Source organism: Pogoniulus pusillus, chromosome 32, assembly GCF_015220805.1.
Source record: "Pogoniulus pusillus isolate bPogPus1 chromosome 32, bPogPus1.pri, whole genome shotgun sequence".
NCBI lineage: Eukaryota > Metazoa > Chordata > Aves > Piciformes > Lybiidae > Pogoniulus > Pogoniulus pusillus.
Genome location: NC_087295.1, coordinates 11,789,361 through 11,804,613, shown reverse-complemented (window position 1 = coordinate 11,804,613; position 15,253 = coordinate 11,789,361). Strand labels below are relative to the sequence as shown.

Here is a 15,253-nt window from a genome sequence, read left to right as displayed (position 1 = left end):
CAGCTTGTAAAAAGGTTTTCACTGAGGAAAAACTCAGGCACATGCCATGATGACATAGGTATATATCTCTGAAAATGACCAGTGCTGAAGTTAATACATTTCCAGCAAACCTGAAGCTGGCAGGGTGCAAAGTCAACTGAAATACTGCTGAAACTAATCAATCTTCACAGCTGTTCTCAAACCACTGCCAGAAAATTCTCCAAGAGGAGAGCTGACTGCTTTTTACATCTTTACTGTTGGGTTTTTGCAGACTGGAAAACTTTTCCTGATTTAAAATGTATTTAGGAAGAGTGCAATTAGCCAAGGTTATATTTAACAAGAGTAAATATAACAAACTGGGTGAGAAATGATGCAGCTTAGCTAGGAAGGGGGAACGATGGCTACAGGCAGCCTTGGCTGTAAACACAGCAGAGCCGTAAATTCAATGACAGAAGGAGAAGCTTTATGAAACACATCTTCACAACTATAAAAACCACAACAGAAAGCAGTGAATAGTGGGTTCATTTACAGAGCTCTCTCCCTGACCTCTGATAACCCCTTCTCTGGGATGACAAGTGCTGCTTGGGTTTTTTCCATGCTGCTCTCTGTCGGCGTGCCTGAGAGGGCTTGCTATGCTCAGGTTATTAATTGAAGGAAATCAGAGTGCATGGAGTATTGCAGCTGGCTTCCTCAACCACCTGACCTACTTAAGACTCATCAACTTGTGGAGAAGAGGGAAAAAGAAATGTGGGATGAAATGAAGAGGTGTCCTGAGCAAATGTCTCATTTACTGGGCATGAGAGAGGTAACCATAGCATCACAAAACGGTTTGGATTGGGAGGAACCTTAAAGATCATCTACTTCCAATACCCTGCCATGGGCAGGGACAGCTTTCACCAGGCTATGTTGCTCAAGACTTTGTCCAATCTTTTCCTCCAGGAAAGGGCACCCACAACCTCCCTGGGCAACCTATTTCAGTGTCTCACAACCCTTACTGTAAAGAATTTCTTTCTAATATCCAGTCTAAATCTCTTCCTTCTCCTGTCTCAACAAGCCCTTGCAAAAAGTCCCACCCCAGCCTTCTTGTAGGTCCACCTCAGGTACTAGATGCTGCAATAAGGTCTCCCTAGAACCTTTTCCTCTCAGGGGAGACTTTATACAGCCTGTATGAATCTGTCTCTGATTTCTGAAACAAACAAACCAATCAAAACCAAAACAAACACTGCCATGGTCTAGCCTTGAGCTCTGTGGTAAAGGGTTGGACTTGATGATCTGTGAGGTCTCTTCCAACCCTGATGATACTGGGATACTTTGAAACCCAGACACACAACAAAAAACCACTCCACACAAACAACAAAAAAACTTCTTTACAATGAGTGGTAAAATACTAGAACAGGTTGCCCAGGGATGTGGCTGAGGCCCCATCCCTGGACACATTCAAGATCAGACTCAATGTGGTCCTGAGCATCCTGATCTAGTTGGAGGAGTTCCTGCTGACTGCAAAGGGGTTGGAGAAGATGACCTTTGAGAGTCCCTTCCAACTCAATGCAATCAGTGAATCTGCAAAAAGAATTCCACCCTGTGACACAGCAGCTTTAGTGCCCCTGCTTGGATACAAAGCCTCTCCTTAGCTAACTCTTTTTGCATCTGTGCTTTGTCTGGCCCCATTCAGCAGCTTACCTGATTTTTGCAAAGCTGGCCTGCTAAACAAAGGTCTTAATCAAGATTCCAGAGGGATGTCTTTCTTTGTGGATGTTCCTCTCCATTTGCCAATAAAAGACACACAAAAGATCCTCTGATGTATAGTTTTGCCTGAAGGAACAGAAAACAGCACTTTAAGGGAGTCTTGTACATTTGCAGTACTACAGTAGCTGAATCTGGCTCACTTGATTTGAATTTTCTGGCTTATTAGATAAACTAAGCTCTTAGGAATCATTTGTTATGTCCAAGTCTTTCTCCATTGAAGCTGTCCATCCACATTGTGTCTTGCTAAAAGTAGAGACACAGCTACCATGAAGGAAGACAATCAACAATGGTATCTCTGGCTGCCCCAAGGAAGATTGCTCTGTACAGCTGGTTATCCTTCTGTACAATTAGTCATACAATATGAGACAAACTATGAACATTTCACAGAGAACAATGGATTTAAGACTTAAAGTGGGATTCTTCTATGGGGCACGTAGTCACCACAGGATGATGAAGAAGATCAGAAATAATTCACGTGACAAAGGAAAAGATACTGGAACATTGTGATGCATGTTTCTGCTACATTTGAATTCTTCTTGGACTGAGAAAAGAACCAGAGAAATGTAGAATCACAGAATGGTTTAGGTTGGAAGGGACATCAAAGATCATCCAGTTCCAACACCCTGACATAGGCAGGGACACATCCCACTAGAACAGGTCGTTCAAGGCCTCATCCAACCTGGCCTTAAACACCTGCCAGGAGGGAGCTGCCACAACCTCCCTGGGCAACCTGTGCCAGTGTCTCACCACCCTCACTGCAAAGAACTCTTTCCTAACATCTAGTTTGAATCTCCCCTCTGCCAGTTTAAACCCATTACTCCTTGTCCTGTCATTACAAGACCTTGTGAGTAGTCCCTCCCCAGCCTTCCTGTAGGCCCCCCTCAGATACTGGAAGGCCACTCCAAGGTCTCCTTGAATCCTTCTCTTCTCCAGCCTGCAGAGCCTCAACTCTCTCAGCCTGTCCTCAGAGCAGAGCTGCTGCAGCCCTGTGAGCATCTTTGTGGCCTCCTCTGTACTTGCACCAACAGTTCCATGCCTTTCCTGTGCTGGGGACTCCAGAACTGCAGACAGTACTCCAGGTGGGTATCTCATATATAAAGGCAAGAACTTAGTGGAACTGCAATCTCAGCAGTCCAATAAAAACATTCATTACTATTATCATTACTATTGCAGTTCTACTCATTACAGAAAGTGAATAATGATAAGAAGAGAATGAACAATCTATGCATGTTATTTTCTTTCCCCCAGAGCTGATGCCCACACAGTGAGTAACCTCCCCCAGTGGGCTGGCCACCCCCGTCACGTCACTCAAGCTTATTTTTATTGGTTGGAATTAAGGCAGTAGCAGGTTAAAGAGCTTAAAAAGGACAAAAATAGAATAGATTTTGGTGGTTGAAAAATGCTCCTCTCAATTTGCAGCTTACCAGACAGAAGGTTTTAACATGAGAAAAGCCTCAGACTGGGTGGTCGGGCAGCGTAACAGCTGGCTCGGACCACTGCTGTGTTCTTCAGAGGGAACATTAATAACTGAGAGATGAATAACCCAGGGTAATATCATTTTGAGAGCTCTTTACATCTCAGAATATGAAAATAATTCCCAAATTGATTTACTGGCAGGATTTAATCCCATTAAAATCCATACATCTGCCTAGTTTTATAACAGTTACTTTTCCAACCAGACGATACTTCAAAATGTGGGCTTGGGTTTTCAGGGCTTTTTATGATATGCTTTGATACACATTTATATCATAAACTCTTGGTATCCACAGAATCATAGAATTGCTGTGGTTGGAAAAGGCCTTTGAGAGCATCAAGTGCAACAGTTATCTAACAGTAGCAAGTATGGGGCCAAACCATGCCCCTCAGCATCACGTAGAATCATACAATCAAACAGGCTGGAAGAGACCTCCAAGCTCATCCAGTCCAATCTATCACCCAGCTCTAGCCAATCGACCACACCATGGCACTAAGTGCCTCAGCCAGGCTTTGCTTCAACACCTTCAGAGATAGCAACTCCACCACCTCCCTGGGCAGCCCATTCCAATGCCAATCACTCTCTCTGCCAACAACTTCCTCCTAACATCCAGCCTAGACCTGCCCTGGCACAACTTGAAACTGTGTCCCCTTGTTCTGTTGCTTGTTGCCCGGGCAAGAGACCAACCTCCACCTGGCTACAGCTTCCCTTCAGGGAGTTGTAGACAGCAATGAGGTCTTCTATTTTTTCACAGGACCTGGCAGAGTCTTTCAAGACATGGTTGCTTTGTTTGCACTGATTTACATCCACTATCTTTGCTGCAAGTTTGCCAATGGATGAGATAAATTTCAGTGCACTGTTACAATTTTTCTCTCTGATCTTTGCTAGATCTTGCATAAAACAAAACTACATTAAACAGCTCTGAGATTAAGTAAGTAGGTTAAAGTGCCATCAAGAGGTGACAGATAAATTGCTGATGAGCAGCAGTGCTGATAAAAGATTATGTTGAACCACCATGCATAGATTTTAATTCAGATTGCTGGAGCATGTAGAGCAGGAATAAGTCTCTCAAAGAACATGCTTGATGGCTGAAAGTGATAGGAAACTATCTTGCTTTTCCAGCATTTTTAACATGAGAGTAAAATTAGATAATGAAGTAGGATGAGATGAAGGTGATAAATGAGTAGAACTGGACACACAGATATGCATTCCCATCCCTGGAGGTGTTCCCTGTGAGGAGCAGCTGAGGGAGCTGGGGGTATTCAGCCTGGAGAAGAGGAGGCTCAGGGCAGATCTCATTGCTGTCTACAAAACCTGAAGGGAGGCTTTAGTCAGGTGGGTTTGGTCTCTTCTCCCAGACAGTGACAGCACAGGAGGACACAGTCTGAAGCTGCACCAGAGCAGGTTTAGGCTGGATGTTAGGAAGAAGTTCTTCACAGAGTGACTGGCATTGGAATGGGCTGCCCAGGGAGGTGGTGGAGTCACCATCCCTGGAGGTGTTTAAAAGGAGGCTGGATGAGGCACTTAGTGTCATGGTTTAGTTAATTAGAAGGTGCTGAGTGATAGGTTGGACTCGATGATCTCAAAGGTCTTTTCTAGCCTGGTTAATTCTGTGTTTCTGTGAAAAGACAGAGATGTGATGCTGATGGATATGGTTTACCAGACATGGTAGAATTGGACTTGATGATCTTGACAATGATCCAACCAAAGTAAACCTGTGATTGCATGATCTCACACTCAGTTCCCCAGATTAAGTACTGTGTATATCTAACCATTTTCTAACAGGCTATTTATGAATGCCAAGACATTAGAAAATGTAGCTAGAGTCTTAGAATCATAGAATCAACCAGGTTGGAAGAGACCTCCAAGATCATCCAGGCCAACCTAGCACCCAGCCCTAGCCAGTCAACCAGACCATGGCACTAAGTGCCTCAGCCAGGTTTTTCTCTAAGACCCCCAGGGACGGTGCCTCCACCACCTCCCTGGGCAGCCCATTCCAATGCCAATCACTCTCTCTGTGAAGAACTTCTTCCTAATATCCAGCCTAGACCTACCCTGGCACAACTTGAGACTGTGTCCCCTTGTTCTATTGCTGGTTACCTGGGAGAAGAGGCCACCCCCCACCTGGCTACAATGCCCCTTCAGGTAGTTGTAGACAGTAATAAGATCACCCCTGAGCCTCCTCTTCTCCAGGCTAAACAGGCCCAGCTCCCTCAACCTCTCCTCATAGGATTTGTGCTCCAGGCCCCTCAGCAGCTTTGTTGCCCTTCTCTGGACATGTTCCAGCACCTCAATATCTTTCTTGAATTGAGGGGCCCAGAACTGGACACAGCACTCAAGGTGTGGCCTGAGCAGTGCTGAGTACAGGGGAAGAATAACCTCCCTTGTCCTACTGGCCACACTGTTCCTGATGCAGGCCAGGATGCCATTGGCTCTCTTGGCCACCTGGGCACACTGCTGCCTCATCTTCAGCTTACTATCTATCAGTACCCCCAGGTCCCTTTCCTCCTGGCTGCTCTCCAGCCACTCAGTCCCCAGCCTGTAGTGCTGCTTGGGGTTGTTGTGGCCAAAGTGTAGAACCTTGCACTTGGCCTTGTTCAATCTCATCCCATTGGCCTCTGCCCACCCATGCAGCCTGTTCTTCTGTTCCAAAACAGATTTGTTTTCTTTACCAGCTTATTAGTATACAGCAATGTTCTTATACATTACTGAGCAAGAGATGATCCTATTGTCATTGCCATCAGTGTTACACACACTGACATTTGACAGGACACAACATTTCCCCATATGAAGAACAGGAGAAAAACAGCTACACTGTGCACATTTCTGTATCACCACTGAACATCTCTTAACAGCAGCAGCTTGAGAACTGCAACCATTCTTTGAATTTTTAATAGAAGCTACCTTGAGGTACAGTTAAAAAAAGAGTTAGGTGCCAACTGAAGAAAAAATATATAAACACAGAACAGGAAACTTCTCACTTTAATATAAACATTGAACTGCAATGAGCAGAAATGTTTTGATGTTCATGAAATGAGATATCATAGCTTCTTCTCACCACAGCTGATGTATTTCTGTGAAAATGTTTTGATTTTAAGGAAACTCTACAGGTTCCACTGAATAATTATTTGGGGGGATTAAAGAAAAACAAAAAACCTCAAACCCAAATTACACCATGTGAAAGTGTCTCAGATTTGTCTTACTGAAAGGGAAGTTATCAGAGTTGACCTAGACCTGCTGGCCACACTTTTCTTGATGCACCCCAGGATGCCATGGGCCCTCTTGGCCACAATGGCACATTGCTGGCCCGTGGAGAACCTGTTATCCTCTCCTTAGTAATTTGGGAGAAGAGAACCAGCTTCAGCCTCGCTACAACCTCCTTTTAGGTAGTTGTAGAGGGCAATAAGGTCCCCTCTCAGCCTCTTCTCCAGACTAAACAACCCCAGCTCCCTCAGCCGCTCCTCATAGCTCATGTTTGCCAGACCTCTCCCCAGCCTTGTCACCCTTCTCTGCACCTGCTCCAGCACCTAAATGTCCCAGCACTGCCCACAGCATGCACTAAAATCTGTTGTAAACAAAAGGAAAGAGATCAAGACTTCCCTGGTGAAGTAAGTTAACCCAGTTGTGTTGAGCCAGCCTTTCTCAGAGATCAGCATATCTAATCTAACATTGCCCCCTATCATAAAATCATAGAATTGTTTCAGGTGCAAAAGTCTTTAAGATCCTAGAGTTCAGTTGTCAACCTAAGACCACCGTGGCCATTAAACCATCCTTTTGGTTTTGGTCACATTTGGTCCTAGCCTGGGTTCTTCTATCAAGAAGTCTGGGTATGGTAGTGATGGGTTGATGATTGGACTTGATCATTTGAGAGGTCTTTTTCCAACCTTTATGATTCTGTGAGTCTACAATCAACAGACATGTACTGTGAATGAAATCTACACATAACCTACTCCTGCTTAGAATCACAGAATCATAGAATCAACCACGTTGGAAGAGACCTCCAAGCTCATCCAGTCCAACCTAGCACCCAGCCCTAGCCAGTCAACTAGAGCATGGCACTAAGTGCCTTGTATCATCTCCTCTGAATTTGAATATATATACAAATATATTTGAATATATATTGGGAACAGCAGAGACCACTTCAGGTATTCATTTATTTGTGACAATAACACCACATCTGATTATCTCCATAGACTTCCTCCTGCATCAAATACATAGGCTGAATTTCAGTGAAATCCATTCTGGTTACAACAGCCTCCTGATGTGTCATTACAGAAGGAAGGACCTCTGAAGATCATCAAGTCCAAACCTGCCAAAGCAGGATTGCCTAGACTGAACCATACAGGATAGCAACATCCAGAGAGCTTTGGAATCCCTTGAGAGGAGACTCCATAATATCTCTGGGCTCCAGGGCTCTGGAATCTTCAAAGGGAAGCCCCTTTCCTTTCCCCTTTCCTTTCCCCTTTCCTTTCCCCTTTCCTTTCCTTTCCCCTTTCCTTTCCTTTCCCCTTTCCTTTCCTTTCCCCTTTCCTTTCCCCTCCTTTCTCCTTTCCTTTCCCCTTTCCTTTCCCCTCCTTTCCCCTTTCCTTTCCCCTCCTTTCTCCTTTCCTTTCTCCTTTCCTTTCTCCTTTCCTTTCTCCTTTCCTTTCCCCTCTCCTCTCCTCTCCTCTCCTCTCCTCTCCTCTCCTCTCCTCTCCTCTCCTCTCCTCTCCTCTCCTCTCCTCTCCTCTCCTCTCCTCTCCTCTCCTCTCCTCTCCTCTCCTCTCCTCTCCTCTCCTCTCCTCTCCTCTCCTCTCCTCTCCTCTCCTCTCCTCTCCTCTCCTCTCCTCTCCTCTCCTCTCCTCTCCTCTCCTCTCCTCTCCTCTCTCCTTCCCTTTCCTTTCCTTCCCTTTCCTTCCCTTCCCTTTCCTTTCCTTCCCTTTCCTTCCCCCTTTCCTTTCCCCTTCCTTTCCTTTCCTTTCCCCTTTCCTTCCCTTTCTCCTTTCCTTTCCCCTTTCCTTTCCTTTCCCCTTTCCTTTCCTTTCTCCTTTCCTTCCCTTTCTCCTTTCCTTTCCTTTCCTTTCCTTTCCTTTCCTTTCCTTTCCTTTCCTTTCCTTTCCTTTCCTTTCCTTTCCTTTCCTTTCCTTTCCTTTCCTTTCCTTTCCTTTCCTTTCCTTTCCTTTCCTTTCCTTTCCTTTCTCCTTTCCTTCCCTTTCTCCTTTCCTTTCCCCTTTCCTTTCCCCTTTCCTTTCCCCTTTCCTTCCCTTTCTCCTTTCCTTTCTCCTTTCCTTTCCTTTCTCCTTTCCTTTCCCCTTTCCTTTCTCCTTTCCTTTCCCCTTTCCTTTCCCCTTTCCTTTCTCCTTTCCTTTCCCCTTTCCTTTCCCCTTTCCTTTCCTTTCCCCTTTCCTTTCCCCTCCTTTCTCCTTTCCTTTCCCCTCCTTTCTCCTTTCCTTTCTCCTTTCCTTTCCTTTCCTTCTGTGTGTATGCTCTTATTTAAAGAGCTTCTTCTCTTATCTGCATGTTAGAGAAGAAGAAACCTAATTGAAATGGAAATAATCCTGAACATCTGATTATGTGCAACATACTTTGAAATTATACACACAAACACTTAGGCTACAATAGAAGCCTTACACTAATTAATAATTATATTTGATTACTCAGCCCCTGGGAGGATGGCTCAGAGACCTCATCCCCCACAACAATTCAGATATTTGTAACCAGAATTCTAATGCAGCTTGATGCAAACTAGAGCAGAAAGTTCTTTCAGTGTGGTGCTAGCTTGTGTCATTAGCTAAGGCAGCAAGATTGGACTGGATGATGTTGGAGGTCTCTTCCAACCTGGTTGATTTTATGATAGCACTGAATGAGAGAAATGAAAGGAAAATAGCATGAGAAAGTAAACATTAAGAGAGTGATAAGAAGAGGCAAGTTTTGTCCAGCAAGCCTTGAAAAAGCCAATGTCATGTTTAGCCAAACAAGACTCAAATGCAAACCAAACTCTCTTGCAGTTAACTGCCTAATGCTGTGCTTAAACTTCCCTGCTAATCACAGGATGTTAGGGGTTGGGAGGGACCCAAGGAGATCATTGAGTTCAACCCCCCTGCCAGTGCAGGACAACACTATCTAACACAGATCACAGAGGAACACATCCAGACAGACCTTGAAAGGCTCCAGAGAAGGAGCAGCCTCCAACAACCCATGAAAAATGCCCTGATTTTGTGAAATGCATTTGCTGACAGGATGCAACTTTACTACCACAGACATGAGAATGAGCAGACACTACAGTAGGGAAATTCCAGTCTGATTTGCTGTCAACAGACACAAACAGAAAGTCACTTTTCTTGTAACCACTCTTCTGTAAGTGCTACTGGTTTATGCCACAGCCCTGGTTTCAGCTGGGGCAGAGTTAATGCTCTCCCTGGCAGCTGGTTCAGTGCCATGTTTCGGGTTTCATGTGAGAAGAACCTCGGTAACATGCTGATGTTTCAGTTGTTGCTGAGCAGCACTTGGCCAAGTTAAGGGGGTTTCAGTTTCCCATGCTCTGCCAGCCAGGAGGTACCCATGAAGCTGGGTGGGGAGCATGGCCAGGAGAACTAACCTCAGCTAGCCAAAGGAGTGCACAAGTGCATGGGGGCTGATCAGATCCAGCCCTGGGTCCTGAGGGAACTGGCAGATGAAGTTGCTAAACTACTGTCCATCATATTTGAAAGGTCGTGGCAGACTGGTGAAGTTCCTGCTGACTGGAAAAGGGCAAACATAAAGCCCATCTTCAAGAAGGGGAAAAAGGATGACCCCAGGAACTACAGACCAGCCAGTCTCACCTCTGTGCCTGGCAAGATCACGGAGCAGATCCTCCTGAAGACTTCCAGGGGAGGTCTCAGGAGAGCAGAGTGGTAGAACAGCCTCTCTCCATTGTCTAGCCACACTTCTTTTGCTGCAGGCTAAAATGCCACTGGCCTTCGGGGCTGCAAGTGCACACTGCTGGTTCACATTCAGCTTCACATCTACCAGTACCCCCAAGTCCTTTTCTGCAGGGCTGCTCTCAATCTCAGCATCTCCCAGCCTGTACTGATATCAAGGATTGTCCTGCCACAGGTGCAGGACCTTACACTTTACCTTACTGAACTTCCCAACATTCTCTTCATGTTAGTAGGACATGTGAGTGCTGGTCAAGATCTTACTGGAAACTTCTCTGTCACAAGTTTAATTTCAATAACTCCCAAAATCTTAAGCCAAGCAATTCCATAGGTGTAAGTAAAAACCTCAGAGACAACCACCCAACCACAGAGACAGATACACTGCCACCAGCACTCTGTCTGCATGCCTGTCTTTGTGCATTAATCATGCTGCCAGCCTGAACTGGGGATAATTAAGACAGCAGCTCCTCCTGCAAAGTGGATCAAATCCTCTTAAAGTTGCATATGGCACTTTAATCTAAGTGCTCTGTGAAGGGGACTTAGTTCTTGTGCTCACTCCACACGCATCAGGTCAGACCCTGTAACTGACCTCACTTGGCATCTGCCAGAAACTAACAGCAACAACATCCAGCTGCTCACTTTAGTCAAAAATACAATTCCATAAATAAAATATAAAACTATAAATTTCACTCTAATCCTCTGGGAAGGCAAAAAGATCAGTTCTTAGCCCTTTTTAGCTCTGGAATTGTAACACCTCCTGAACAAACCCTCTCCAGCTCCAATCCCTATCCCAAAAAATTTCTTGTTCTTGTACTGAGACTCTGTCATGACATGTGGGATTCTTTTCTGCCTTAAAGCAGAGGCCTTTTCTCAGGGTGAAAGAGCATTTTCAATGTCTCTTATCATCACTGAGAAAAGCATTCAGCACAGCAAGCTCTTTAGCAGGGATTAGAAAAGGGACTTTAGCCCTTTACACCATTTCTTAAAAGCTCCCTTGCTTCCTACCAGGAATGGTCCTTGTCTTCATGCATTACATGAAGCACAGATCAAGAAAACTAGGATGGAATGGTCCATCTACTCTTGCTCTACTCCTGGGCCACTCACCTTGGAAAGAGTCTTCCTTGTCTTCATGCATTACATGAAGCACAGATCAAGAAAACTAGGATGGAATGGTCATCTACTCTTGCTCTACTCCTGGGCCACTCACCTTAGAAAGAGTCTTCCTTGTCTTCATGCATTACATGAAGCACAGATCAAGAAAACTAGGATGGAATGGTCCATCTACTTTTGCTCTACTCCTGGGCCACTCACCTTGGAGTCTTCCTTGTCTTCATGCATTACATGAAGCACAGATCAAGAAAACTAGGATGGAATGGTCCATCTACTCTTGCCCTACTCCTGTGCTACTTGGGAGAAGTCTTTCAGTTTCTCCAATGAGTCAGATACTCCTCACCATAATTAATGTTAGTAGAATATGCTGTCAAAATGTATATTTTGAAGGCATTCTGGTCACAATGCAGACAACTGCACTAAGCACAACAGCTTGTTGAACAAGGAACTGTTATTCAAATGTCAGATGTATTAGCTTTGGCTCTGTGTTGCTTAAGGACAATCTCATAGAGATAGGTAGGTTTGGGCTGGACATGATGAGGAAGATCTTCACCATGGGAGTGGTGAGAGCCTGGAATGGGTTGCCTAGGGAAGTGGCTGAAGCCCCATCCCTGGAGGTGTTTAAGGCCAGGATAGATGGGGCTCTGGCCAGCCTGATCTAGGGTAGGGTAGGGTAGAGCAGGAACACCTTACCATGAGACTGGGTTGCTCAAGGCACTGTCCAACTTGCCCTTGAATTCTTCCAGGGAGGGGGTATCCACAATCTCTCTGGACAATTTGTTCAAGTGTCTCACCACCCTTGCTGTAAAGAATTGTTTCCTAATATCCAGCCTAAATCTCCCCTCTTCCAGCTCAAAGCCATTCCCTCTCATCCTATCACTACAAGCCCTTGTAAAAAGCCTCTCCCCAGCTCTCTTGTAGACCCCTGGACAGCTAGTGGTAACAGACAGGCCCTTCTCTGATCCTGGACTTCCTTCTTAAAGAGCTCTGTGCATTCAAAAATGCTTATCACAATCCTGTCTGACAGTCTAATGTCATCTTCATTTTCTGAAGCAGCACTGATCATTTCAAGCTAATTCAAAATAACTTTATTTCATGCAATCAATGGATTTTATAGACAAAACTCTTCTTCCAGAGCAGCAAGTAATGTTCAGTGGAGGCAGTTTACACCTCATTTAGTAAAGGAACAAAGAACTAGAAAATGATTATAGAAGGTTATCAAAATAGGCATTGGGGAAGGAATTACATCTCAAAGCACTTTTTTTCATTGACTGAGGTAATATTTGTCATTATCAACAGAAGAATCCTCTGCAGTTAATCTTTCATTTCATTTTCATTATAGTTTCTGAGGTGACATCTGGAGTGTGAGGTCACATCTGGAACATTATGTGCAGTTCTGGGTCCCCCAGTTCAAGAGAGACAGGGAACTACTGGAGAGAATCCAGGGGAGGCTACAAAGATGCTGAGAGGCCTGGAGCATCCCTGTGAGGAGGAAAGGCAGAAAGACCTGGGACAGTTGAGCCTGGAGAAGAGCAGCCTGAGAGGAATCTTCTCAATGCTGATCAACAGCTAAAGGGCAGGTGTCAAGGGAGAGAATTCAAAGGAGGCTACAAAGATGCTGAGGGGCCTGGAGCATCTCTGTGAGGAGCAGAAGCAGAAAGACCTAAGGCAGTTGAGTCTGGGGAAGAGCAGCTTGAGAGGAATCTTCTCAATTCTGATCAACAGCTAAAGGGAGGGTGTCAAGGGAGAGAATCCAGTGGAGGCTACAAAGATGCTGAGGGGTCTGGAGCATCTCTGTGAGGAGGAAAGGCAGAAAGACTAGGGCAGTTGAGCCTGGAGAAGTGCAGCCTGAGAGGAATCTTCTCAACTCTGATCAACATCTAAAGGGAAGGTGTTCTATGATTCTATGATTCTATGATTCAGAGGATGGACCAGACTCTTTTTAGTAGTGGCCAATGAGAGGACAACAGGCAATAGGCACAAAGTAGCAAATAGTAAGTTCTACCTTAAGACAAGGAAAAACTTTGCTGTGAGGATGACAAAGCCCTGGAGCAGGACGCCCAGAGAGCCTGCGGAGTCTCCTTGTCTGGAGAGAGTTCAAACCCACCCAGATGTCATGGGTGAACCTGGTTGAGCAAGGGCATTGGACTGGATCTCCAGAGGTCCCTTCCAACACCACCATTCTGTGATGATTCTTACCAAACCTCCCAAAACCTATTAACTACTTCAGTTGAGATGCTTTAGCAGTATAACAGCCAAACAGTGATATCAAAGCCATTTGGTTGGAAGTAACAATAACCTAATGAAAATGTGTTTTCCACTGATCTTCCTACAGGACATGGCTGTCTGCTTAAACTGGGAGAGACTCAGTCAAAAGTAGCAGTGAGTAGCTCACCTAACATTCATTCACATAATGAAGCTAAAAGCATCCTTATTAGTTCAGAAATGTTTTGGTTTGTTTACAAGAATGAATTTTAAACAACCAAATAGCTCTCTCCTATGAGTTTCACATCTCATAGTATTTCAGAATATATCCTGAAAAAAGGCACCAGTGGAAAAGCATCAAGAAAAAAAAATAACTGGCCTGTGTGCCTAGATTCCTTAAGCATTTTCTGCTGTACAGAGGATCCTCTGTATCCTCTGTAGAGGATGCAGAATCACAGACTGCATTGGGTTGGAAAGGATCCTCAAAGGTCACCTTTTCCAACACCCCTGCAGTAAGCAGGGACATCTTCAACTAGGTCATGTTACTCTGGGCTCCATCAAGCCTGACCTTGAATGTCTCCAGGGATGAGGGCCTCCACCATACCTCTGCACGACCTGTTCCAGTGTTTCACCATCATCATTGTGAAGAACTTTCTTCTTATGTCTGAGGAAAAGAAAGAAGACACGTGTCAGAGGAAGTGAGAGAAGGAGGAAAAGAACTTGTTTATGCCCTTCTCAGGAGCAAATCTTCCACTCTGAGCCCCAAACTCATCTTTTCCCTAGGAAGATCATTCTGCACTTTCAGAGTGGTAATTTTGTCTCCATCAGCTTCGCTGAATGCATAATGACCATGCAATATGGTATGTGAAACTACACACTTGAGCTTTCATCTGCTTACTGTTTTCCTCCATGAGCTCTAAGCATTATTATGGTTGTTTATTTTAACTTCAGTATATGTAAATAAAAGATATAGGGGGAAAAGGGTATGTGAAGCAGATGGGACTGGACTACCATGGTGCTTTCTCACCTCAGAATCTGTGAAAAAGTAAATGTTTGTCTGGTTACTTTTAGAGTCAAAACTGTTTCAGTTGGAGAAGAGCTTTAAGATCATTCATCCCAACCATTTGCTAACTCTAAGTCTGGTGCTAAACCGTGTCCCTCAGCACCACATCTCTGCCTCTTCAAAACACCTCCAGGGATGGAGAACCAACACCCTCCCTGGACAGCCTGTTCTGGTCTTTAAGAACCCTTTCAGTTTCTTCTAGTACCCAACCTAAATCTCCCCTGGTGCAACTTGAAGCCATTTCCTCTTGTTCTATCACTTGTTACTAAGAAGAATAGCCCAACACCCATTCAACTTTCTCCTCATTGACACCCAATTAACAAGCACACCCAGAGTAGCCAATTTTCCCCCCCCCCTCTTTTTTCCATCTCTGTATTGTTTTATCTCCTAAGAAACACTGAGCTTAGAACAAGCAGCAATACTTAACCACAGAAATACCCTTTGTTTGTATTTCCTTTTTACTCCCTGGGCAGATCTGGCAATATCTTAATATCTGAACACCATTTTATCTGGATGTCAGAATGGAGAGAACGTTTGGAAAGCTGTTCAGCAGAATTAGAGAAGGTTCTGCTTGCATCTAATTCATCCTCTCCAGTTTACACTGATTTGACACTTCACACTATGGATACCAATGATACAGAATCACAGAGTGGTTTACACTGCAAGGTGCCTCAGAGTACTCCAGAGTACCTTATCTCCTTCAACCCCCCCTGCCATGGGCACAGACAGTTCTCAGCTAGACTTGGTTGCCCAAGGCCTCATACAGTCTGGCCTTAAACA

At 44.8% G+C, this 15,253-nt stretch overlaps 1 long non-coding RNA gene across 1 annotated transcript; it reads right to left on the bottom strand.

Moving 5' to 3' along the window:
* Window positions 1–1,328: 1,328 nt before the first annotated feature.
* On the bottom strand, window positions 1,329–14,059 carry LOC135189329 (uncharacterized). The gene is made up of 3 exons (XR_010308043.1): window positions 13,979–14,059; window positions 1,660–1,791; window positions 1,329–1,539 (listed from the first exon to the last, which is right to left on the bottom strand). It is a non-coding gene; the product is annotated as an uncharacterized LOC135189329 (long non-coding RNA).
* Window positions 14,060–15,253: the final 1,194 nt, after the last annotated feature.